Here is a 26,942-nt window from a genome sequence, read left to right on the forward strand (position 1 = left end):
GCCTGTGTGACTCAAGATTGGGATCCCCTTGCAATACTTTCAGAAAGTACAGATCAGTGCGCCAGCCCGCCTCACTGGTATGAGTGTCCAAGCGTGAACGCTGAGCTGTGCGGCAGAATACTTGTTTTAAAAGGTGAAAGTGGACACAATGACAGAGCTGGAGTAGAGAGCTGGATGGCGGTATGGCCGAAAGGTGAAGGGTAACACAGATGTTTCCAAGACGCTAGAGACCTTTACCAGTTACAATGAAAGTCGTTGCCACACTACTGCACTGTAATAGCATTTACAAAGCACTTACTGATCCTGGTGAGTTGTGTAAGGGCTTGGTGGGGAGTAGCATGCTACTCTGGAACCTAAAGTCAGTGGGGAATCCAGTGGTTATTGTTATTAATCTTGTGATCCATGTGTTTATTTCAGCTTTTTCTGGAAAGCTGGATGAACAGGCGTTAAGTGTGATCATTAGCAGAGACTGCAGTGTGAGTTTGAGAGTTCATGAAGAGGAATGGTGGGAGAATAGACAGACTGGAGCAGATGAAGTATGATTAGGTTGCAGAGATATGGTTTGAAAGGAAAAGTTGTTATCTATGGAACAAGGTGTGGGTAATAAAAAACACACTATACGCAGAGACAGGAGGTATGAAGAGAGCGGATGGTGAGGAAAGGGTCATTTGAAGGAAATGAAAAGGAAAACGACAATAGATAGTTTTAAATCTAAGGCAATATTTCATACAGAGTTGTGGGAATGAGGTGGGTGGAGGCTTTTTGACACAGCATGCAGTCTGCAGATGTAAAACCTAGAAAAAAGGAACTACATTACTTACATGCTTGAAAATGTACTGTATTATAACATTCATAGCGGTTATTACCCTTATGTGGTGCATTGAAGCTTTTATCCATACTGGTAGCAAGGTGTGCTTGAGCCTGCATGCGATTATGGCGTTATGGGGCACAGACCTCAGCAGTACAAATGGAGTTTCTGGTGGCCAGTCAGTTTGCATCCTGTACAAGCAGGAACCCTCACTCTAGTCGGGATGAGTAAAGAACACACCTAAGTTTGCCTGTGCTCGCCTTCTAGGCACAAAGCAGTCAGGCTAATCTACAGAGGTAATGTGTAAAGCAAAGACCCGGGACCCATGTCTGGGCATACCGGGCAGACTTAAGATGACAAAGCAAAAGACACACAGATGATGGACTGAATGCAGAGAAAATCAAACATACACCCCCAGTCAAGAGATCTGGGTTAAATCCATTGTTCTTTTGCTCACCATGCCACCCCAGTTTAGACCCAGACATATGCAAATCAGTCTGGACCCTGTGCCTCATGGGAACAGTCTAGCCCGAACTGCCAAGCCAGTTCTTCCCTAGATCTGAAACAAGCATCCTGGGACCGGTTTTGGGGTAGCACCCCTTATAAGCTAGGCTAGCTCGAATCCAGTGGCAAAGTGAGTAAGGAGCACATGTCTGGGCATACCCTGCCTACTAGGGCGAACAAAACAAACACAAGATAATGGACGGAGCGCTAAAACTTTTTAGCCAAACACCCCAGTCACAGATCTGGGTTGAATCCATCGTTGTTCTCACGGCAGTAATGAATTGGATGAAACAAAATCACCTTAAATGTAATAGCTCCAAAACCGAAATGATGCTGTTTGGAAAATCAAATGTTTTCAGACCCCATCAATGGTGGCCCCCGGACTCCGATGCCCCACCCACAACAGCTCAAAAACCTAGGAATAAAATTCGACCCCACACTTACCTTTCACAAGCATGCGCTCGCAACTGTAAAAGGGGTGAAGACAACCAGTGACCAAAGACCCTTTGGTGTTGCCCGGCGATGTCGCCTCAATGACCCACCAATATTAATCAAATGAAGAAAGCAGGCGCTGGAGACTGAAAGGCAGGAAACGAGGGTTTATTCTCTCCGGAGGAGAACACATCAATTCAGACAGCAAGTATCGTCACGAGGTGCTCTAACCACATCTCTGAGGCCTGGCCTCTTATACGCAGGTTTATTGCTTTATTACATGAAACACATATTCGTCAATACTTTGATGTTTGGAAAAGCATCCTAGGAATCCCCGCTTCAAGCCCGTTCCCACACATTTACAGTAGAAGCCCCCGCCCCGGTCACAACAGGTGATGATTATCGTGCAGCTGGACATTCCGCTGATTCACGGAATGTGTGGGGTTGATCGGATCTCATGGGGTGAAGGGTGTTCGATCGACTTGAGGGTCCTTTGATAAGGGGAGGCATCCTACTGTACGGGGTAATAAACAGTATCCGCAGGGCCAGGTGGTGGCTTGGGAACAAGGAAGACAGACGGGCACACAGGAAAGAGGGGGTTTGCATCAAAGGGCCTGGGACTATGAAAGGAATGAAGGGAGGTGTCGCGCTGGGAACAGGATGGGATTCTGAGGCAGATCTGCGCTGAAGAGGGGTTTATGACCCAAGGAGAGCGAGGGGGTTGTCAGAGTGCGGGGGATGCCTGCGAGGAGAGTGAGAGACGCGCTGGCTATCAGCGAGGGGCAGAGGGGCCATGGTGCTCGAAATGGCTGCCGCTTACGCGCAAGGCATGTGAGAGCGGGAGTGATTAGTGCGTGGGGGTGCTTGTGAGGGCGAAGAGCCGTGCTGGGGGCCAGGGATGTGCAGAGGGTGGTTCTGATCAAGGTAGCTAAAGTGGTGAGTATGTGCGACAAGGAGTGTGGCATCGGGGCAAAGGGCAAGATGGCGCAGACAATGTTCACCAAATCGTAACGATTTTCCACACAACTGCAGGCATGTGTTTCCAAATCATCAAAACCCTCCGGAAATGTTTTGACCTACTTCCACTGCCTGCTAGGAAGACTGTTGCAGTGGCCCTAATTCTATCTCGCGTAGACTACTGCAACAGTCTCTAGGCAGGAACATAAAAGATGGTTGTGAAACGGTTACAAGTGGTCCAAAATTCTGCGGCGAGACTGGTACTCAAGCTCCCTTGGGACTCCTCCTCAGCTGCAGCACTTAAAAGCTTCACTGGCTACCGGTCCACAAAAGGATTCTCTTTAAGATCCTAACCACCACATACAGGGCCATAAACGAAACTGGGCCAGAATATTTAAGATCCAACATCAAGCCTTATAGAACTAAACGCACTCTGCGGTCCACATCAGAAAATCTGATAACTGTCCCCAACTTCAAATTGACCACACCGGGGGGGGGGAATGTAGAGATTATGGCGGTACGAGGGACAAAAGCGTGGAACGCCCTACCCACTCAGTTGAGGCACACACAAATGGAACTAACTTTTAGGAGCCTTCTCAAAACATGGATCTTTGCTACCCCAGATCACTTAGCGCTATCTCTGATTTAAAGTTTCTCCCTCAGTCACCCCTTCCTCTGTAATACATCACCAGTTGTCTCTTTTCTTTTCGCTAAGCGCCAAGATGCTCCTTGGAGTGAACGTTACGCTATACAAAAACCCTTTCATTCATTTATTCATCTTGTCTGCAGATACCAATAGGATTAATATGCCCCAACCACTCCACTGCTTCAGAAGGACCACGATCCACCACCACCAGCAACAGGTTGCACGCAGAAGCTGGAACAAGATCACAGCCGACCAGCTCGTCGCTTCCCTGAGCAAGAACCTTCCCACCGGCACAACGAACCCCAGCCAGGCGGCCACCAACCTCACAAAATGGATCAGCAACTGCGCAGATGACCTCGCCCCTCTGAGGACCCCGCCTAGCAGACCCGGCAGCAAGAAAGCCCCATCGTTCACCGACGAACTCAAGAACTCCAAGAGGAACTGCAGAACCCTCGAGAAAGCCTGGCGCAGAGACCCAACACCGGACAACATGACTGCCATCAAGCTCGCCACCCGAAAACACCACCAACTGATTCGCACCACCAAGAAAACTGCATTCAAGGAACAACTGTACAACAACGCTCACAACAGCAAGGAACTCTTCAACATCGTGAAAGAGCTCTCCAACCCCAACGCCGGAAACAACGACATCACCCCCTCACAAGACCTCTGCAACTCCCTCGCCTCCTACTTCCACAACAAGATCGCGGACATACACAACAGCTTCGGCACTCAACCGACGCACGCCACGACCGAACCACCGCCCTCCACCACCACCATCCGAGCCTGGACCCCGATCAGCACCGAAGACACCGTCCGCACGATGAACTCCATCCACTCCGGATCTCCGACCGACCCCTGCCCTCACCACGTCTTCAACAAGGCCGACGTTATCATCGCACCCCACCTGCGGGACATCATCAACACCTCCTTCGACACCGCTACCTTCCCGGAGAGCTGGAAGCACGCCGAACTCAGCGCTCTACTAAAGAAGCCATCAGCCGACCCCACCGACCTCAAGAACTACCGCCCCATCTCACTGCTCCCGTTTCCTGCAAAAGTCATCGAGAAGACCGTCAACAAACAGCTGGCCGCCTTCCTCGAAATGAATGGATCCCTTGACCTCTCGCAGTCTGGCTTCCGGGCCAACCACAGCACCAAGACCGCCCTGATCGCAGCCACCGATGACATCCGAGCCCTGCTCGACAATGGAGAAACAGCGGCCCTCATCCTCCTAGACCTCTCCGCGGCTTTCGACACTGTCTGCCACCTTACCCTAGTGCCGCGCCTCAGCAACGTCGGAATCCAGGAAAAGGCACTAGAGTGGATCATCTCCTTCCTCGCCGGAAGGACACAGAGAGTCCGCCTCCCCCCGTTCAGATCAGAAGCCACCGAAGTCATCTGCGGCGTTCCTCAAGGCTGCTCGCTCAGCCCAACCCTCTTCAACGTCTACATGAGTCCCCTCGCAGCCATCGCACGCCAACACAACCTCAACATCATCTCCTACGCTGACGACACCCAGCTGATCCTCTCCCTCACCAACGACCCCGCCACAGCCAGAGCCAACCTATACGAAGGGATGACAGACGTAGCCAAGTGGATGATGAACAGCCGCCTGAAACTGAACTCGGACAAGACGGAAGTCCTCATCCTGGGATCTTCACCCTCCACCTGGGACGACTCCTGGTGGCCCCCCGCCCTGGGCAGCGCACCCAAACCAACAGACCACGCACGCAACCTGGGCTTCTCCCTCTCCATGACCAGACAAATCAACGCCGTCTCCTCGTCGTGCTTCAACATCCTGCGCATGCTACGTAAGATCTTCCGGTGGATCCCCACCGAGACCAGGAAGACGGTCACCCAGGCCCTCGTCACCAGCCGTCTGTCATGATCGCGCTGCGCTACGGGACTACAATTCCCGGCAGAACGCGGCTGGAGAACTACCGCTCCCATGATCCTTTGCTTTCTCGCGAGAGGTTGATCGCGGAAGCATAAGGAGGACATGGCGCATCACTCAGCATCGGGAATTCTCCGGTCCGAGTTGTTCGTGCTTTGGCGGTTCGTGTTTGGTGTGGTAAGGGTGCTTGCACCTGGACTGTTTTTGCTCTTGGCGTTTTGCAAACATTCTAGAGTCCTGAAGGAGGCTTTCCAGGGCTGTTTGTCTCTGGTTGTGTACATTGGTTTCACCCCTCATTTGTTCTATGGATTTGGCCCGGTCGGTATTGTCGGCCGACGGTGTTGTGGATGTTGAATAATCCACGGATATTTCTGAAGTACATTTCGCTCTAATCTTCTCTTGTTTGTGGGGAAAACTTTGCTCCCGCTGTGGATTTCTGTTCAGGGGGCAGTAACTGAACATCCATCGTTTTTGTGTGAATTCAACACATAGACGATTATTTTCCTTTGTTTTCACTGTGATGAAGAGGTGTGCAGATAGGATGGTGTTTTGATCCCTATGTTTTTTTTTTACTCCTTTATTAACAGGGATTGATCAGGAGTGGTATCCAAACTCTCGATCCCTGTGAAGTGCGCAAGGAGTGAGATAGGGGTATGTCATGCTCTGAATAGTACTTGAGTGATTGCTATTGTATATGTCATTATAATAGGAGGTTATAAGTCACTGTCATATTTTGTATTATTGCAGCTGCACCTATATCCCCACATCCGTCATCGTTTATCTCTCCCCTGAAGGATTCTTTTTCTTTACAGGTATTTAGACAGTATAAGGTGTATTTGTTATTACTGTATATAGAAAGTGAGAAAAAGACAGTTACTCATGAGTTTCTGTTCTTTTTCTGTCTTTTCCAGATCTCCCTCCCTGCTGTTCCCTTCCTTTCCTTCCTGGCTCCTAATCTCCCCCTACAAACGTCCCTCGCTTAATCGGTTCAACGTGCTGTGCCTTAATGGCAATTCCAGTCGTTGGATAGATTGAGAGGTGGAACATATTCTTCAAACCGATCCCGAGGACGCCCAGTATAACACCGTCTGGACTACTGCAACTCCCTCTACGCCGGTACCACCGCCAAACTCCAGAAGAGACTCCAGCGGATCCAGAACGCCTCAGCACGACTCATCCTGGACATCCCCCGTCGCAGCCACATTTCCGGACACCTGAGAGACCTGCACTGGCTCCCGGTCAATAGGAGAATCACCTTCCGTCTCCTCACCCATGCACACAAAGCCCTACACAACCAAGGCCCAGGATACCTCAACAGCCGCCTCAACTTGTACGCTCCCACACGCCAGCTGCGAACGACCGGCCACGCCCTCGCCGCCGTCCCCCACTTCCGAAGAGCCACCAGAGGGGGAAGGTCCTTCTCCTACCTGGCCGCCAAGACTTGGAACTCCCTCCCGACCCACCTCTGCCTGACCCAGGACCACCTGGCCTTCAGGAAGCAGCTCAAGACCTGGATGTTCGAGCAGTAGCGGACCCCCCCCTCCCCTAGCGCCTTGAGACCCTCCGGGTGAGTAGTGCGCTATATAAATGCTTTCATTGATTGATTGATTGATTGATTATGAAGGAAGCTGCAACTACCTTCGCTCTATTGACCTGCGTTATTGAACTTGGGGATTTGCAACTGGGGGCATGCTTGCACATTAACACATCGCCAACATTCTTGCTATGGTCCATCCCGATACCCGAATCAAATCCATGTATCATGTGCTTTGGGGCGCGGACATTCACTGTAAGGGATTCTTACCAATCCTGGTGCTTGGAATGTGCTGCCTCTCAGGCTCACGCTCGTCATTACCACATGGATCTTCCATCTCTTTTATCCAAAGAGAGAGGTTGGAATGGAAAACTGGGTAACCTAATGTATAGAAAGGAGTCATGTTACCACCGTCACTTCTCTGACTAGGCCTGCAAAATCTGCTGTTAGTGCACTTGCTGTGGTGCTGCCAATCCCTACACCCCCAATAAGTCAATGGTAGAACAATTATAATTAAGGAACACAACAGCCAACAAAAAAAACTGAGCCACAGAATTATTTCGAAATACAAGAAAACCTTGATGCAGAACCAGGCTGGTCCTATGAAACTGGAGGTCTTTAACTTGCAACCTCAATATACTCAATAACAAGCTACCAAGAGAACACTGCCTATCCTCTCCCAACAGGCCATGCAATATTCGATCAGAATGAAACCTACACTGAGATGCTACATGTCAACAAATGACTAAAGGGACAGTGAAGGGCTTTTAACTTTTAATAATGACTCATGTTAACCCCTTGCGCGCTGGCTGAATTTTCGCGATGTGCGGGCGAAATAGAGAGTGGGCGGAGTTCGGATGGCACCCAGCCGTCATTAGCACACGCCCACCGTGACATGTGACGGCTGGGGGCCGTCCTGAGCACCGAAGGGGTTAAACATATTAAGCAAGAAGAGAAATATGCAAGGGAAGACCTGCATTAGTAATGATTCTGTTTCTTTCAGTCTTTGCGCCCGGTCCTTCACTCGCTGAGACTTGCCTGCAACACAGGCAGGACTGGAATAATGGTAAACATTTCTGTAAGTTTAAGTGTTTGAAAGAAACTCCAGGAGGAGAGTCCCTTCCTTGCAAGTGAGCAGAGCCTGTATGCCGCCAATCACCTCAGCATGTGTGTTCTGCCATCTCTGGTGGATCTCATAATAAAGGGGTTGCATGAGGGAAGCAAGGGTTTAGAGGACGATCAGTCAGCCTCAGGGTTGTTCTTTCTTATTCATTCATACTGCTCTTGTACTTTGGTTTGGGAGCTTAATCAACAAGTCCAAACTTGTTTGAAGGGAGACAACGCAGGCAAGACAAGAATTTGATCAAACAAGTTTTAGCAGAAAATCATGGACAACAGCTGCATCTTTCCAAGAAGGTGCATCCAGGGCATAATGCTGGTAAATGATATGTTAGGTAAGGGACATGGCTGGCTTCACATGTTTGCAACATGTACCTGTGTTTGTGATGCCAATAATGATACTTTAGCTCAGGTGGAATGAAAATCAGATCTAGATGAACCCCTCTCGTATAGGCATCCTCCAAGGGTAACAGGGCATGCGGAAAGAAAAGCAGTGATGAAATGTGGGCTGTGCCCTGAAGCTCAGGCTGGCATCTTCCATCGGAGACTTTCAGGCAATGGCAGCGCGTCCAATGCTTCAGGCGGCTGGTGCCCGGCTCCAATCCAGGATATGGCAACTGGTGTACTGCAGAGCTCCTCTCTCCCTCGTCCACCAGTATGGAAACCTGCCGCATGCGTGTCTGTGGCGGGCATTGTGACCAGAATGTAGGGGGCAGTCTAGGTTGTACAAAGCTCAACTTCTAAGATTTTACACTGTGCCTTGCTCCATCATACCGAACACCTGCAGTGCTTCTTACAACTGCACTGCCTGCTACTACCATGGCTAGTGTGGGTAACATCAGCCGGCTCTCGTAACGGGGGGACATCCAGTGCTTAAAATAAGAGCCAGTTGCAAAAACAACAGTTGATGGACAGAAGGCAGAACAATGTCATACATTCACCCCAGTACAGAGATCTGGGCCTAAATCCATCGCTTTTTTCACTCCATACCACCCCAGTTCAGACATGGCCATATGCAAATCAGTCTGACCCTGTGCCTCATGGGAACAGTCCAGCCCGGACTGCCAAGCCATGTCTTCCCGTGACCAGAATCAAGCATCCTAGGACCGGTTTCTGGCTATCAGCCGTCTTCAGCCAGGATAGCTCGACTCAAGTGGTGTGGAGAGATGGGACTCACGTCTGAGCATACCCTTCTCTCTCGGGGTGACAAATGCAAAAACAACAGCTGATGGACAGAGCAGAACAATGTCATACTTTCACCCCAGTACAGAGATCTGGGCCAAAATCCATCGTTTCTTTGCTCAATACACCACCCCAGTTCAGATATGCAAATCAGCCTTGACCCTGGGGTGGCTTGGTGAGAATAATAACAATGGATTTAACCCAGATCGGTGACTGGGGGTGAATGTTTTGCCATTGTGCAACATTTCGTCCATCATCTTGTGTGTTTTGTTGTTCACCCTATGTGGGAAGGGTATGCCCAGACGTGGGTCCCGTGCTCACTACGCCACTGGAGTCAAGCTATCCTGGCTGAAGACAGCTGATAGCCAGAAACCGGTCCTAGGATGCTTGACATGGCTTTGCAGTTCGGGCTGGACTGTTCACATGAGGCACAGGGTCAAGACTGATTTGCATATGGCCATGTCTGAACTGGGGTGGCTTGGTGAGAAAAATAACGATGGATTAAACCCAGATCTGTGACTGGGGTGAATGTTTTGCCAATGTACAATATTCCGTCCATCATCTTGTGTGTTTTGCTAAAATAAGAGCCATGGTCCTTGTCAGGAGGTCGCTGCAGCTAGCACCACGCATTGCCCCCGCCAGCGCTGCCAATGGAAGTATCTGCACAATTACTAATCATCACACTCTTATACGTGTGACAACTTAGCCTCCTCTAGGATTCTAAAGCTATAAGAATGCCTTGGGAAGCAATTAATAGTCATTTTCAGCACTGCCACCATTTCGCAGAATGGTACAAGCCTCAGTGTTGACAATTAAGTGCTGGTGCTGAGTAGTAGAAACCACCGGCTCAAATTAAGGACTGGGGACTGCTCACTTCATCTCCTCATCCTTAAAAAATTGACTTGTGCTTGTGTATCTGGTGCTAAATTTAGTAAAGCGCTCCAATACCTTCGGGACAAGATTGCGCCACGTGCCAAAGAAACAAAGCAACGCAAGCGAGGCACAGAGGAGGAGGATGGGAGAAGCAGCAAAGGATAAAGGGATGGGGGAAGCGAGAGGACGGCGGGTGGCACAGCACAAGGGACAATGAAAGGAGAGCAGGTGGGGACAAGCAACATGAGAGTGAGGCGGGAGACAGACTGCAAACATGAACTCTGAGAGTGCATGTCCAAAAGTAAAAAATAAAAAGAACATGCAGGAGCACAAGGCCAGTGGAAGTACACTGGCCGCAGAGAGGAAGCTGTACTAGATCCATGCTCCATGGCAGGGACAGACACCAGAAGCTCCTGGAGGAGGCAGGAATGCGCTGGAGGCACTGACCAATCAGAAGCAATGAAACATGAGTGATGTGGAAGCCAACCAATGGTAAGAAATGGGGTGGGAGGTCTCAAAGCCCGTTTTTAAGCTTTTTTTCGTTAATGTTAAATTTTGCTGATAGCACAGGCTATACAATTAAAGAAATTCAACAGGCCCGCAGTAAACAAGCATCTGATAAACATACTCACTCAGGGAGACGTTATTGGTGCCCTGGATTCCTTCTTCCTCTGGCTTCTCCAGATCCTGGCCGGGAGGGTCACACACTCTCCGAGCTCTTACCGAGATGCTTGGTTTAAGAGCAGTGCCTGTGGTTTCAAAAGGAAAATCCAACAATAACCTTTCGGAAGACACAGCTGAAGTGGCCAGGTCCCTTCCTTGGAATGTGGGTTATTTGAACTGGAATGGTGGAGTGACTACTCACTTGTATCTTATGTGGTTATTGTTGGGGGGGGGGTTGCTAGTGTGAACCACTTGAAATGCAGACAGTTTCATATGAATTTATAACACGTCTAAGGCACGACATGTGCATACATATAGAAGGCATGCATTACTTCTAACCAAAAACACCCCCTTTAACTGAACTCCCATGCCCTCCCCCATGCAATTCAGCTAAATCTTCCTCCTCTCAGTTTTGCAAGTAAGAAGCGCAGGAAGCTGGTGTAGATTTTGTAGTTTATTTGTAGATACAGACCCTAAGATGTCACCTAATGGAAAGCTCAGCTCCAACTGTCCCTTACATTCCTATGTACACACGGTGGAGTAACCAACATTCCACCAGTATTAAAGGAACAGTAGTGAACATTGAAACAGGAGAATGTAACACATCTTTTTTCCTAAATAAAAAAAAATTAAAAAAAACAATATAATGAAACATGAGATCATTACTATTTACAACAGGGTTACAGCATGTAATCTTTAAGCTTAACAGGTTTCACAATAATTCGTCCTGACAATCTTCTTGACTTAAAGGCATCTTCTTTTGGAAGTTCAGATGACATAGATTGAACAAGAGGAGGATGAACAGAATTTGAACCAGACTTCTTCAGTGAACTGTTAGGCATCTTTTCCAACCAAAGATCACGTTCCAAATCATTGCATAAAACAACATTGCATAAATTCCATTTCTGCCCGTCATCCAGTAGTACACAGTTACCCAATACCTTTAACACTTTCTTGGGACGAGACCATCTGGAAGAACCGTCCTTTGATAACCCAAAGCGAGAAGATCTTACCAAATCGCCAACTTGAAAATTACTTATACATTTCTTGATCTTGTCATTGTGCCTATCCACATACTTTTTCTGGTAAGTATTCATTCTACTGTTAAGGTTTTCTTTATAATCATGGCCAGCAGAAATCTTAAGCATCCATGCAGGAATCACCTTATTACCAGCAGAACGCCCCTTTAGAAGATGAAATGGAGACACCAAGGTAGCAGAATGTGGAGTATTCCTATAACTCCATACCATATTTTTGACAGCAACTTTGCAATCATTTCCACCTGTCACAGCTACTTGTATGCATTCCTTTAAAACACGGTTGAACCTTTCTACCATGCCTTTCTCCCTAGGGCAATAAACAGCAGTAGTAATGTGTTTTATACCACATAAATGCAAGTAACTTTGGAATTCTGAAGCAATGAACTGAGGGCCATTATCAGTTGTGATGCTCTCAGGAAAACCTTCCCTATGGAAAACCTCTTCACAAAAGTTAACAACACTGGAAGCCTTAACTTCTTTGACAATTGCAACTTCAGGCCATTTGCTATAATAGTCCATTAACACAATGGCGAACTTCCCAGCAATACTACCAATGCTAAACGGACCACAGATATCCATAGCCAATTTCTGCCATGGTCTGTCAGGAAATGGAACAGAAGTAATCGTAGTTTCTAGAGAAACATGAGATTTATCACTACATGTGCAAGCGGCACAATTCCTTACACACCTTTCAACGTCCTTGTCCATACCTGGCCACCAGAAATCACACCTACATCTTCTTTTCATGCCTGACATGCCTGAATGTCCTTCATGCATAAGATCCAGTAACTTATTGCGTAAGGAAGACGGTACTACAAGTTTATCGGCTCTTCTAACCACACCAACTTCAAGATCGTAAGAAAGTTCAGCCCATACTGTTTTATATTCAGACAAGTCAGAATTGCTCCAAGAAAAGTTATTGCATGGTGATGTTAAGCGTGCAATCACTTCCTTCAATACAACATCATCCTGAACAGCTTGTTTCCACGCCTCCAAACTGATAGCACCATTACAAGCTTCATCTACAGTAGCAATTGACCAGTCTTCATCTTGGTCTACCACATCATCTTCATTTCCAACAGGAAGTCGAGATAGACAATCAGCATTAACATTTTTGATACCAGGTACATACTCCATTGAAAAGTCATATTCTTGTAATTTGTAAATCCATTTAGCGATTCTAGGTGTAGCTTTCCCAGCACCCTTAGTAGAAAAAATATCGACAAGGGGTTTATGATCAGTTCTCAACTCAAAATTAGTGCCCCAGACATAGTTCCTTAAATAATTCACACCCCAAAAACAAGCTAAAGCTTCTTTCTCGATAACAGAATAGGAAGGCTCTGCACCCTTCAACATACGCGAAGCAAAGGCTACCACCCACTCAAATTTGTCTTTCTCTTGCATTAAAACAGCTCCAAGTCCATATGCACTAGCATCTACCACGATGATCGATTTCTTGTTGGGATCATAAGGTTTAAGTGCAACAGCATTTGCAATTTCTTTTTTCACATCATCAAAAACAGATTGACACTCAGTGGTCCATAAAAATTTCGCACCCTTTTTCATTAACAATCTTAAACAAAAAACTTTAGAGGCAAAGTTTGGCACAAATTTTGAATAATACTCGGCAAGACCTAAAAAAGAACGAAGTTGGTCTTTATCAGATGGTGCCGGAGCATTCTTGATGGCGTCTAATAATTTTTTTTTAGGTTTTACACCATCAGCAGATAGGGTGTGCCCAAGATATTCAATTTCATTGGTAGCAAATTTGCATTTCTCAGCAGCTACAGTCAACCCAGCCTTTTGAAGTTTACATAATACATCATGCAGAATCATGTCATGGTCACTTTTATCTGCTCCCCATACAAGTACATCATCTTGAAATACTAACATGTTAGGTATACCTTCAAGAACCTTGCACATGACTCTTTGAAAAACAGCTGAAGCAGAAGATAAACCAAAAGGCATTCTCAAGAACTGAAATGCACCTTCAGGAGTGATAAAAGATGTCAGATGGCGAGACTCAGGATGTAATTTTATCTGATGATAGGCATTAGATAAATCAATTGACGAGAAAAATTTTGCATCTTTAACAGAAGCAACCATTTCATTGATTTTGGGTAAAGGATAGCGATCCACCCAGATATTTTTGTTCAAATCTCTTAAATCGACACATATGCGCAATTTTCCGTTAGGTTTTCGTGCCAAAACCACTGGACTAAGCCAATCAGATGCTTCAATTGGTTCAATAATGTTTTGATGGCAAAGGCGATTTAGTTCTAGTTTGAGTTGAGATCTTAACACTAATGGCACATTACGTACTTTATGGACAAAGGTATACAATCAGGTTTAAGAATTATCCTATGTTCAAATTTTTTGAGACATCCTAATTTAGGATTAAACAAATCAGGGAATTTTTTATGCCATTCTAACACAGCATTGTCGTCCTGGGTTACTAAAACTTCCTCAGAAGTTTTTTTATGCCAATTAGGAGATAATAAAACTTGGTCTGGGTGATTGGGATCAAGATTCATCCCTAAATTCCATAGTTCCTTCCACCCTAGTAATGCTCTCCCTTTTTCCACAACATAGACCGTTCCAAGGGTACTCCTATCCTTAAAAATGATTTCAGATGTAAAACACCCGATCACCGGTAATTTAATACATAGATAACCCACAGGAGATTTTTGTGAACGAACTAAAGAAGGTTTACCACAAGTTTCCCACATGATCTTATCAATAATGGTATACAATGAACAAGAATCAGCCCAGAGAAATAACTTGTGATTATTGATAGTGACCTCACATTTAGGAGGTTGAATTTCCTCAGAGATTTGATTAACCTCATCATCATTCCAAATAGTCATAACTTCAATGTCACTGTCGCTAATGGAGTAAACAGATTCGTCAATAAAATTGACAGAACTTTTCCAAGCATTAGGATTGCCTGATCTGCACATTTTTGCAAAATGACCAGTTTTATTACACTTGAAACAAGTGACATTTGATGCAGGACACCAAGAATTTTCAGTAGTATGCTTGGCATTGCCACGTCTAAAACAAAACTGCTTATTAGGAACCATTGTTTTACTAGAAGATGGTTTGTTGTATGACAAAGTGCTTTTGTTAACACCGGAAAAATTGGAAGGCTTAACTTTAATATCACGTTTAACACTATATCTATTATCAAAAGTTTTTGGTTTACTGGATACAGTACACACATCACCAGAATCTTTGTTATCAGTTGATTTACGATCTGTACTATGTATATTGTTTAACTCTTTAACATAACGTGAATTGTTTTCAACTCTCCTAGCAACAGAAATAGTTTTATGAAGAGATGGGTCTTTCAAATCAAGTAACTTCTCCTGAATTTTAACATTGTTAGTTCTATTAATGAACTGATCTCTTATGATTTCTTCATGTAATTCTTTAAATTTACAAGTAACTGCTAACCTTCTTAAGGCAGTAACATATTGTTCTACTGTCTCACCAACCATTTGTGCTCTTGAAAAGAATTTATGTCTTTCTACAACAATACTGGTTTTCTTACCAAAATTCTCTTCTAACGCATTAAGTGCGTCAAGATATTCATCAGATAAAACTGGTTCAAGCTTTGAACAGTCAAATACAACCTCTTCTTCACTGAGGTCTTCATCTCCGCCCACACATACTTTTGAGTTAACACTAGATACACTTGGTAATGTTTTCAGTACTTTCCTACCTTCAACACCAAGGCTGTGTTTGAGTAAGGCTAATTTTCTTGAAGAAAGAAATACTTCTCCTCCAATGGCCTCCAGATAAGTTTCAAAAGATTTGCGCCAATCCTCCCAATTCATAGGAGGTACACCGGGATCTTGCAAAAATTTAGGTGGAGCTAGAATATTATTAGTTTCCATGCTTAGTAATGACTAATTATAATAAAGTATACATAATAAACATAACAATAATTGGTACAAGATAATATGAATATTTGGAGAAAGGAAAAAAAAAAAAATTAAGGTAGTCACCGTATGTTGAATTCAAGCAGAAAATATTGAAGTACTGTTTGTTGCTTGAGATGAATAAAGTATCTTCTTTTTTTTTTTACAAATACACCCCAGAATGCATTGCCAACTTCCCAGAATGCATTGCGCAATAAACGAAGAAAAATGAAGATGGCAGGTGGGTGTGTTGTATTAATCTTATAATTCCTACTAGGGTTAACTTGAAGATACAAAAATGACAATTCGTTTTAAAAGTGTTCGTTTAACACAAAATGCGAGAAGCCGATTATGTGGTTACGTTTGGTTGGACGTTGTTCTGTTAAATATAAATCAACACGGAATATATCGGTAAATAACGCGTTGCTTGGTAACCGGGAACACAAAATGGCCGCTACACGACGTAGCGTTGTTGCATCATTTCCGTATGGCGTTGTTTATACTCTTCCGCCTGACGTTGAGTTCTCGAGTGATGGCAGCGATGCGAGGTGAGTGAGCTCGTGATGTTCTGCTCGCGTTTGCTTGCTCGCGCTGCTAAATAGATGCTCGATGATTTAAAAGATGCAACATAAACGCCTCAGCAATCCTGCTCCCAGTTGCCGTCCAAAATGCAACACAAACTCGAAAACCAAATCGGCAATATTTGCACAAAAACAAATCGGCACGTTGAACAAGCGCCGCTCTTCAGCACTCACAAGCAGCGGAATTCAAATAAAAAAAAAATAACAATGAAGAGTAGAAAAATAGTCACAACTCACTGCTTGAGATAGTCATTGCTTGACACTGCCTTTCCAGCAAATCGCCTTGGGGATTTCTCTCTTTTCTTTGTATTCTTTTCTTTTTTTTTTAAAACGTCTCAGAGTTTCTTTTTCTTTGTTGAAAAACGATTCTTAAAATTTGTATGAAGACATCAAAGGGTCAAGATGGGTTGTTTTCTCCCTCGTCGCCACTTTTGCAAGTAAGAAGCACAGGAAGCTGGTGTAGATTTTGTAGTTTATTTGTAGATACAGACCCTAAGATGTCACCTGATGGAAAGCTCAGCTCCAACTGTCCCTTACATTCCTATGTACACACGGTGGAGTAACCAACATTCCACCAGTATTAAAGGAACAGTAGTGAACATTGAAACAGGAGAATGTAACACTCAGCACGAGTCTGCACTCTCTTCCAGGTATGCCAGAAGAGATGCACAAATGTCCTGTGAACTCGACTGCCATGGGGTAGTCACACTGTAGGCTTCCTCCGCATCACTGAACCGTACCACGTCAAGCAGCTATATTGTCACTACTGGTATATCATTCATAAATCAAGTGAATGCAATCAGCTGTTAAGAGTGCAGGAAGGTGGCCCCAGAAATCGTTTAAGGGAGCACCAGTCACTGGTGTAAGTCCTGCACCCAGTACTGGTGGATCTCTCTGCACTTTGACCCGGACATTCACGTCAGCTGCTCACAGACATCCTGTCAAACCCGGTTTATCAGTGGGCACTCCCACCCCACATGCCTGAAGGCGACCTCCGATCGAGTGCATCCACTGCAGCATCTTTACATACCAGATAGATAGTTTTCAGTTTTTCGGAGAAGTGTAGTTTACTTTGCCTTCAAGCACTTTTTGCCTATAGGGGAACTGTTTTGTTTGACAAAATGTATATTTCCAGTCTACATCCAGTATTGCATCCCTCAGTTGTAGCTGCCACTTAGCTCTGCCGGTCACTTCAGTTCCTCCTCTAGCATTTATGGTTTAAATCTTTTATTCGTTTCATAGAATTTCACAGAGAGTAACAAGCAAGACCCTCAGCTCCCTTGGAAACATACGAATGAGACATACGAGTCGCAATAGCTGACATCACCTGCAGGTAATAAGCATGGAGCGGGTCAACAAATGTAGCAATAACAAAGATAAAAAGAAAGGACCGCCAACCAACCCTCAACCCCGAGTCCCACCCATCCCGCACACCCCTCGTCCACCGAAAAAGAATAATAGGGAAAGGAAGGGAAGTGGGGGGAAGACAATCCACTGATCAGCAGCGCCGTTTACGACTCTTTGCAGAGCTGTCCTCTGGTATCTGCGTGTCAGGGAGACGGAGGACCCGGAGGTATCTGGGGCATGTCAGTTCTTGAAACTTAGACACCAGGAGTGTCAGAAAAGGCCGCCATAACTCCGGGAATTCTGATCCTCTCCCTGCTAGTGTAAGTGTGAGTTTCTCCATGCCCAATATCATCCATAGTTGCTGAAGCCAGCCAGAGAGCGCAGGAAGTTGGGAGGTGCTCCAGTGGATCAGGATATTCGGCAAAGCGGCTCCTAGAGCAATCACTATCAAGCGACCCCGTCGGGATTTAAGTGGATATGTTAAGGGGTTAGGTAAACCCAAAAGCATGTATGAGGGAAAGGGGGTAATTGGGTGTCTAGATGTTGGACTATTTCGTCGAGTACCTGTGACCAGTATGGCTGTATGCGAGCGCAGCCCCAGAGGATGTGTTCCAGTGCGCCCTTTTCTCCACACCCCCTCCAACATAGGTCACTACGCCGGGGGTGTAAGCGGTGTATCCGCTCTGGGGTATAGTACCAGTAGGCAACAATTTTGGTGAGGGTCTCCGTGAGACCCATAGGGTACGCTGAATGCCGTGCCCTATAGTAGATACCCTCCCATTCCTTGTGGGTAAGGGGCCTTCACAGGTCTCTCTCCCATCTAGCGCGACCTGCATTATAGGTGTGTGTATTGGGGCCTAAGAGCATCTTATAGAGGTCCGAGATGATTCTCTTGTCAGAGGTACGGGTTATCGGCCACTTTTCGTAAGGGGATAGTAAATGCTGTGCCTGTGGTTTAATGTGTGGGTGTAGTGCCCAGTGCCGGACCTGAAGATATGCAAGGAGTGCCGTTCCCGGGTAGGCCATAATGCCCCCTCAACTGTGGAAATGGGATAATGCCCTCCAGATCAAAGAGATGCCCCAGGGACCTGCAGGGGGAAGAACGCCAAGCTTGAAAGGCTCGGACGTCTGTGCCAGGTTGGAATTCCGGGTTGTCCCAGAGCGACGTGAGAGGTAATGGGAATGTGGTTAATTGTGCATGGGAGTTGGTGCGATCCCAAGATTCCTAGATGGTGCCTGTGATGTATGATGCATATAGGTTGGCTGGGCGGTGACGTTTATGGAGAAAGGGAACCCCCTGCAGCGGCATGCCTGCTACTGCCTGGTCCTGGAACAGCCAGTGCCTTTCCGATTCCAGCCTCTGCCATTCCACAAGGTATCTAAGCTGGGCAGCATGGAAGTAGGATTGAAGGTCGGGTACCCCCCCCCCCTATTCCGGTGGAAGAATGGCGACCTGATGTTGAAAGCGCGGCTTACGACCATGCCAAATGAAGCGTGAGAGGTCCGCTTGCACCGTTGGATCAAGCCCATAGGGGGTCGGAGGGGAAGAGTCTGAAATAAGTACAACATTTGGGGGGGTATGGTCATTTTAATGGCCGCTATCCTGCCCATCCAGCATATTGTGCAGTATTTCCATCTGTTCAGCACCATCCGAACGCGGCTGCAGAGTTTGGAATAATTAATGTTAGAAGTCGCTTGGAGAGTAGGCGCGAGCTGAATACCCAGATACGGGATTGCCTCGGTCGACCACTGCATCGGATGTTCCTCTTGGAGGTGGCTGGGAGTTTGCGGGGAAAGGGAAAGACTAAGGGCCAAGGATTTGTCCATATTAATTTTGAAGCCTGAACCCTGAGCAAAGTTGTGTAGCTCAATGAAGAGGGCGCGCACCGAAGTGGCCGGATCGGATAGGGACAGCAGGATGTCATCAGCGTAGAGACTAATGGTGTGGGTGTCTCCCCAGAATTTAATCCCAGTTATCAACGGGTGATGATGGACTTTAAGCACCAGTGGTCCCATATAGAGTGCGAAGAGGAGGGGCGACAGTTTAGTGCCCCTCCCAATGGGAAACCTGGAAGATGTGTGGCCGTTAACGTGGACCGTCGCCATTGGCGACCTATAGCAATTCAGGATGCGGGTACGGAGTTTCTCCCCGAAGCCAGCAGCTATCATTACCAGCTCCAGGTAAGGCAAGTAGACCCTATCGAAGGCCTTCTCCGCATCAATAGCTACAAGCATATACTCGCCTTGGCTGCGGGAGGCCGTCTCAACGAGATGTAGTATATGTTTAGTGTTGTCACTGATTTGCCTTTGGGAATAAACCCAGCTTGGTCAGGCTCAACTAGTTGTGACGACAATTGGGTCGCAATGATGCTCGTGTAGAGCTTGATGTCTATGTTAAACAGCGAGATTGGTCGACATGCGCTGCAAACCGTCCTATCCTTACCAGGCTTTGGAATGATGACCACTGCCGCCTCCAGCATCTCACCCGGGATTGCCCCTGTATGTTCGAAGGTGTTGAATAAACGTTTCAAGGTGGGGGCCAGTTGGTTGTAAAAAGTCTTGTAGAAGGCGGCTGTATAGCCATCCGGACCTGAAGATTTACCCATTTTGAGACGGGAAATTGCAGAGATAACCTCTTCTACCTGAATGGCCCTGTCGAGATGGTCTGCCTGCACTGGGGAGAGGGAGGGCAAGCCTGCAGAAGCTATGTATTCCGCGCTACATTGGAGATCAAGAGGGTCTTCGGCATAAAGGTCGGCATAAAAGTCACGGAAGACTTCAGCTATGGTCGCATCGTCTGTTACAGCTTCGCCTGCTATAGTTTGTATGGTCTGAACCCCTTGTTGCTGCCTGGCCTCAGTTTATTGGCGAGGAGGCGGCTACACTTATCCCCCTCAGTGTAGTAAAAGTGTCGCAGCCTGAGTGCTGCATATTCCGCTTTAACCTGGTCTAAGGACACGAGCTGCTTCCATTCTATACAGAGTTGGCGCCAAGCTCTAGAAGCCTCTGTTCTCTGGTGGAGTTCTTCAAGTTCTAAGACTCTCCAAGTGAGGTCTGCCCTCTTGCGTTCTCTATCTTGATAGTGGGCTTGGGAAATCGCTATAAATCCCCCCCGAAGGACTGCCTTTAAGGCCGCCTACCGCGTAGCCAAGGAGGTATCTAGGTTAGCGTTATGGGAGCTAAAGTCCGTAATGGGCTTCTGGATTTGAGCAACCACTGGTGGGCGCTGGAGCAGTGTGTCGCGTAGACGCCAGTGTCTGCGGGGGGTGGTGTGTGCGGGATATGGAGGCTAACTGGCACCGGGGAGTGATCTGAAAGTGAGGCCGTTAGAATATCTACATTGGTTGCATGGGTTTGAACAAGAGGGGAACCGAGAAGATAATCTAGACGTCCGTAAGTTTTGTGAGCCCCCGAATAGAATGTGTAGCTGCGGGATCAGGGATTAAAGAGGCGCCAGAGATCAGTCACTCCCAGCTCCTGGAGTAGCGCTCGCCCTGAAGGCAGAAGGACTCCGGCCTGCGTTGTTCTCTGACAGGAGCGGTCTAGCTCGTTGTCAAACACAACGTTGAGATCCCCTCCAAGCAGCAGGTGTCTATCTAGGGTAGGTCAGGTCCCCTAAGGAAAATTAGTATGTCAAAAGGCGGCCCCTAATCTCCACCTGTTTCTGTAAGACCCTTCCCGGGAAGGAACGTCAAAACCAGGATGGCCACCCCCGCAGTCTTTGTGGTGTTAGAAGAAAACAATTGTGTGAGGAATGCCCTAGCCCTGAGTCTGTGATAATCTCTGGGGAGGAGATGGGTCTCTTGAAGTAGGCATATGTCAGCCTTAGAGTTTTCTAAGTAGTGGATCCATCATCCTGTTCCTACCTGTTCCTACCTCAGCCTAACTCCACGCTCAGCCGATCTGGTGCTGGGTCGAGTGTAGGGTGGTCGCCATTTTGGGAGAAGGCAGGGGTAGCGCTCTAGTTGGGGCTGCCTCCCGCCCTCCTCTCCTTCTATAAATGAACACTACTTCCCGACGGCGCAGCGGGCGGGCGCAGCGGGCATGCCGGCGGCACACCGAAGGCGCGCCAAAGGCAAGCCCGTCTGCACCCGTCCGCGACCGGGTGGGACCTAGGGCCATACCCCTTATATCTCAGCCGACAAATAGAAGGTACTATAGCTCGGAAGCCCTCCTTAGTATGAGGACCATAGGAAACAAAGGCTGTCCGCACTCATTCCAGGCTATAGATCTGCCAGCGGTCTGCCCGGTGTGTAAACAGACTCTTAAACCCAATCAGTTACTCGACGCGAAACTGGACTATAGCATGCTTATGCTAAATTGCAGATCCCTACCAAAACATAGGATGGAACTCGCTCTCATGCTAGAAGAACGTATTCCAGATGCAGTTTTCCTCACAGAAACTTGGCTTACGACAGACTCTGACCCTGACATCGTGACAGGCCTTCCCTTAGGCTTCCAAATCATCCGGCAAGATCGCCCTGAAGGGAGAGGAGGAGGCCTAGCTATTATACATAAAGAGCAGTATCACTGCCGAGTAATCCCTGAATCAATTCCAGAGTGTGAAAGCCTAGCATTCAGCCTGGAATTCTCCCCCAACAACTGTTTCTCAGGCACCGTTGTATACCGCCCACCGGGCCCCTCTAAACAGTTTCACAAGCACCTCCCATCCATTGTAGCCGAACGGGTCACAACTGCCTCGAATTATACATTGTTAGGCGACCTCAATTTTAATTTTGATGTCACCCTCGATCATAACGCCATGGCATTGGCAGATGATTTAGCAGCCCTACAGTTAGAACAACAGGTCGAGGCACCCACCCATATTAAAGGTCACCTCCTGGACCCAGTGTTTAGTAACTGCACAGAGCTTATAGTTGGGCTACCAATTTGCCTCCCTTGGGCTGATCACCTACTTGTGCCCCTTACCTGGACTACATGTAAGCCACCCCTCCCTAGCCCCATCGTAAGGAACGCTAGAATCTGGGCCAGATTACCAGTCGACTCCTGGTCCAATAGACTCGCGACCTCCCAGCCCTCTTACAACGTAGACCCTTGTGTGGCCAATCAAGAATATGAAGAGTGGATTGTAAAATCCCTCGAGGCCACCCTTCCCCTTTGTAAAGTTACATCGAAACGCTCACAAAAATTCCCCCTTGGTACTCGGAGGCCCTCAGGGAAAAGAAACGTCACTGCAGGAAACTAGAAAGACGTTGGCGCATGGATTACTCACTGGATGAGAAGACCCAAAATAGAGAGGCAATTAAATCCTATAAGGTCGAGGTCAAAACTGCCCAGTCAATCTACTTCTCGGAAAAAATCATGCGAGCCAAGTCTAAACCGAAGGAAATCTTCCAAATAGTGAAAAGTGCACTAAACTCCCCTCTCGCGGGACGTACCCGGGTAAAACCACAGCCCACTGCAACGACTTGGCAGAATTTTTCCATCATAAAGTTAATCAAATCTACTCCTCTTTTCCTACCATAGCACCAGATCCCAGGGCTCAGGGACAGGCAAACCTGGTGGATGCTCTATCGCAACCCCCAATAATTCTGGAACACTTCCCATTGCTAGATCTCGAGTCCCTGGATTCCTTAGCCCGCCAAGTAAAATCTGGGTCACCATGTGACCCAGCACCTCCAGAAGTTATGATGCTGGCACCTCAGGCTGTTCTACCCACCATCATGAACCTCCTGAATGCCTCCATCACCTCCGGCACCGTTCCACCTGCCTGGAAGCAGGCCATGGTCCGTGCTCTGCTAAAAAAATCGAACTTGGACCCCGGAGACTTCAGTAGCTATCGTCCGATCTCCCTGCTCCCCTGGGTGAGCAAAATTCTCGAGAGGCACATCAACCTCCATCTGGTGGACTTTCTCGAGAATAACCAGCTGTTAGATGCCACCCAGACGGGTTTTTGACCTAGACATGGGACAGAGACCGCTCTGCTGGCAGTCACCGAGGAAACCTGAAGGATCTTAGAACAAGGGGGATCAGTGACAGTGATCCTCCTTGATCTAAGCGCGGCATTCGACACGGTCAGCCATAACACCCTGCTGAGCCGTCTCTCGAATGTCGGAATATCAGGCAGGGCATGGCTGTGGTTCAAATAATTTTTGAGCAACAGGTTCTTTCAAATTTTTGATGGAGACATGGTATCCACGAGCAGGCCATTGAGCTGTGGAGTCCCGCAGGGCTCCTCCCTAAGCCCTGCGCTTTTTAACATCTATATGAGACCGCTAGCTGAGGTTGTCGGTCCGTTTGGTATCAAAATCATCTCTTACGCGGATGACACTCAGCTAGTGGTCTCCTTGGCGCAGGAGGATGGCCTATCAGCACCAGCGGGGCTGACGAAGTGCCTGGAGGAGGTAAAGGGTTGGATGACTTCATCCTCCCTCAAACTTGATGGGGACAAAATGGAGCTGATGCTTCTGGGCCCCACTACTCCATACTCTTTAACTCCCTCTGGCCCCCATGCCTAGGCACCCCTCCAACCCCCAAGGACAACATAAAGAGCCTGGGGGTCTGGCTGGAAAAAGCTCTATCTTTTAATACCCAGGCCACAAAACTCTCGGCAACCTGTTTTGGTCTCCTTAGGATGTTGAAGAAAGTTCTTCCACTCCTACCTATGGAGGCCAAACAAGTGGCCATTCAGGGCCTGATTCAGTCCCGATTGGACTTTAGCAATGTCCTCTATCTCGGCGTCCCTGAATACACACTGCGTAAGTTGCAGATAGTCCAAAACTGCGCGGCCCGCACATTGCTCCAGCTGCCGCGTAGACTGTCAGCCAAACTTGGACTGAGCAGTCTGCATTGGCTACTGGTACGGCAAAGAATTGCCTTTAAGGCTATGTGTATATCCCATCAAGCCTTCTGAGACACAGGACCGGCAATCATCCGTGAACTAATAACACAGTACCATCCCAGTAGAAATCTTCGCTCTAGCCAGGCATTTCTGGCCACAGTCCCTAGAATAAAAAAGGCAAGAGCTGGCGGCAGGATGTTCACTTACAATGCCGCCAAGCTATGGAACTCACTCCCCCTTCAACTCAGGTCCAACCCTAATCTGTCCTCTTTTCGGAAGCAGTTGAAGACTTTCCTTTTTAACGTTCCTCACTAATCCCCCAGTGAAATCCCTCTGCTAAGCAACCCACACTTGTCAATTAGCCCTTGGAAGCCTCAGGGCATCAATCGCGCTTTACAAATATACATTTCATTCATTCATCAAAAGAAACCCCGTAAACAGTCCCAACAAGAAGAATGTCCCAGGTGAAAACAGAAAAATCAAAAATATAAGAAAAACCCCGAGGACTAATAATCTAACAAAAATCTCAAAGAGACAAAAAAAAAACATTCTGCAGAAAGTAACCAAGTTCTGGCAAAAGTGTCCGCCCTCCCGGAGGAGCTGGGAGGTCGTCAAAGTGGGGCCCAGAATGTGACCAAGGGCGGGAAAGTCTGGAACCCTCCCACTGCCCGCCCCTGGACTGATTTTCATGGACAAGGTGCCTTCACATCCTCACTCGGCGCTGGGGGCCGACTCAGCCAGCGTGTCTGTGGCCAAGGCGAGCGCGTCTTGTTGGCCGCTCACTATTTCCTGCTTGTCCGGTTTTCGGAAGCGCCAACGCCGCTTAGGTCGCTGCCATCCAGAAGGAGACTTCTCTGGTTCCGACACTTCGCTCCGCCGATCATCTTCCTCAGTGGGTACTGCCAGTCCCAGTAATCGGCATGTGTCGAAGAAGGAGCGCATCTGGTGCAATTTGCAGTTGAAACGGAAAAGGAGTTGGAACGGATGACCCCAAGAGTAAGTGATGTTCTGCTGTCGGAGTTGCTCCGTGACAAGGCGAAACTGCCGCCGGCGCTGTAAGGTAATCAAAGCCAAGTCCTGGTAAAGAACCGGTGAGTGTCCTTGATAGGAAATGGGATGGAGGGATCGTGCCTTGGAGAAAATTGCTTCTTTAGTTTTAAAGTAATGCAAACATAAAAGTATGTCAGCAGGGGGGGCGTTTGGTGCCCGAGGGGGGGCGACTCTGTGTGCCCTGTCTATGACAATGGTTGCATCAGCGGGAGCGGTCAAGATGTGGCAGAAAAGGCCCTCTGTAAAGGCAAATAGGTCTCTGATGTCGTCTGAGACTCTCACCCCTCGGATCCTGATGTTATGGTGACGTGATCTGTTTTCCAGATCCTCCAAGTGGGTCTGAAGATCTAAGTGCTGTTCCTGCAGACGAAGAACTTCTTTTTGAAGCATGGTCACTTCCGTCGTTACAGTGTTGCTGTTGCCTTCGAGGGTGGCAACGCGCTGGCCAACATTGTCCACATTTCTGCAGATGTCCCGCATTTCAGCAGTGAGGTCCGTTTTTACGGTCTGCATATCCGTCCGGAGCTTATTGAAAATTGACTCCAAGGAGGGCTTGGTGATGAGTTCGCCTTCGGCATCTGTCTGAGCCCTCTGGGTCGCCATCTGGGAAGCCCTGGTTGGTACGTCAGGGGTGGATTGTGGTCATCCAAAAATGTCCTTCAGGGACTTCTGTTTCCTCATCGTAGCTGAGGTCATAGTTGTGTGGACGCCGCCGTTAAGCCTATGGTGGATCCCCACCGCCTGCAACTCCTGTCAGAGAACGTTCTGCGAATGACTGCCCTGCTGCTCCCAGAGGATGTCGTCTGACTCGACGTAATTCCAGTCGCAGATAAATGAGAGGGAGGCGCTACTGACCAGCCCCGATAAAGGACAGCTCCCCACCTCAGAAGCCTCCGGGTGGAGTGAGGCGCAGCCCCACTGGCTGAAAGGGCTCACTGCAGCTATATGGGTTCTGAGCTCGGCGCAACGGCGGTGGAGGCCCCATGACCAAGCCAGCACGATCCCAGGATCCTCCTCCAGACACAATCTTCTCCTGGGCACCAGCTCTCGGCCTCCCTTCTCTACTGTTCCTCAAGTTACCCCTAGCTGCTAAGCCGGGTCAGACCCCAAGGCAGCAGGCCCGACAAGTCCTCCACTCCAGTCCGTTGCAGCGCAAGAACTGCCCGCTCCAGTCCGCACAGGCCTTGTGGTGCATAGTGAGTGAGGTCCCTGCGACCCGCAGCGAGTCCTCCCAGTTGCAGGTGTCGTGCTGCTTCAGGCGGGGGGATCGTATCTTTGCATTGCCGGTACAAGAGAGGTTGCCCCATCCGCTGAGCCTATGTGTCCCCTTATCCGTCCGGGGTGAGGTGCCCACCGCCCGGGCGTCCAGCTCAACCACAGACCTCCTCAAATGCTGCAGATTCAGGGGTGTTTTCAGAGCCGAGGCCCGGCGTGGCGGCCCTCCCCCTGCAATCCGGTGCGCCCCCGTCCCTGGGGCTCTGCCTATCCGTAAATCGAGGATAGGGATCGTGCTGGGCCTGCTATGGTGAAGAAGGATTATTATACAAAACAAGGGAACCCAAAGGAAATTTAGACAGGGACCTT

Source organism: Lissotriton vulgaris, unplaced genomic scaffold (genome assembly GCF_964263255.1).
Source record: "Lissotriton vulgaris unplaced genomic scaffold, aLisVul1.2 SCAFFOLD_1749, whole genome shotgun sequence".
In the NCBI taxonomy this organism is placed as follows: Eukaryota; Metazoa; Chordata; class Amphibia; order Caudata; family Salamandridae; genus Lissotriton; species Lissotriton vulgaris.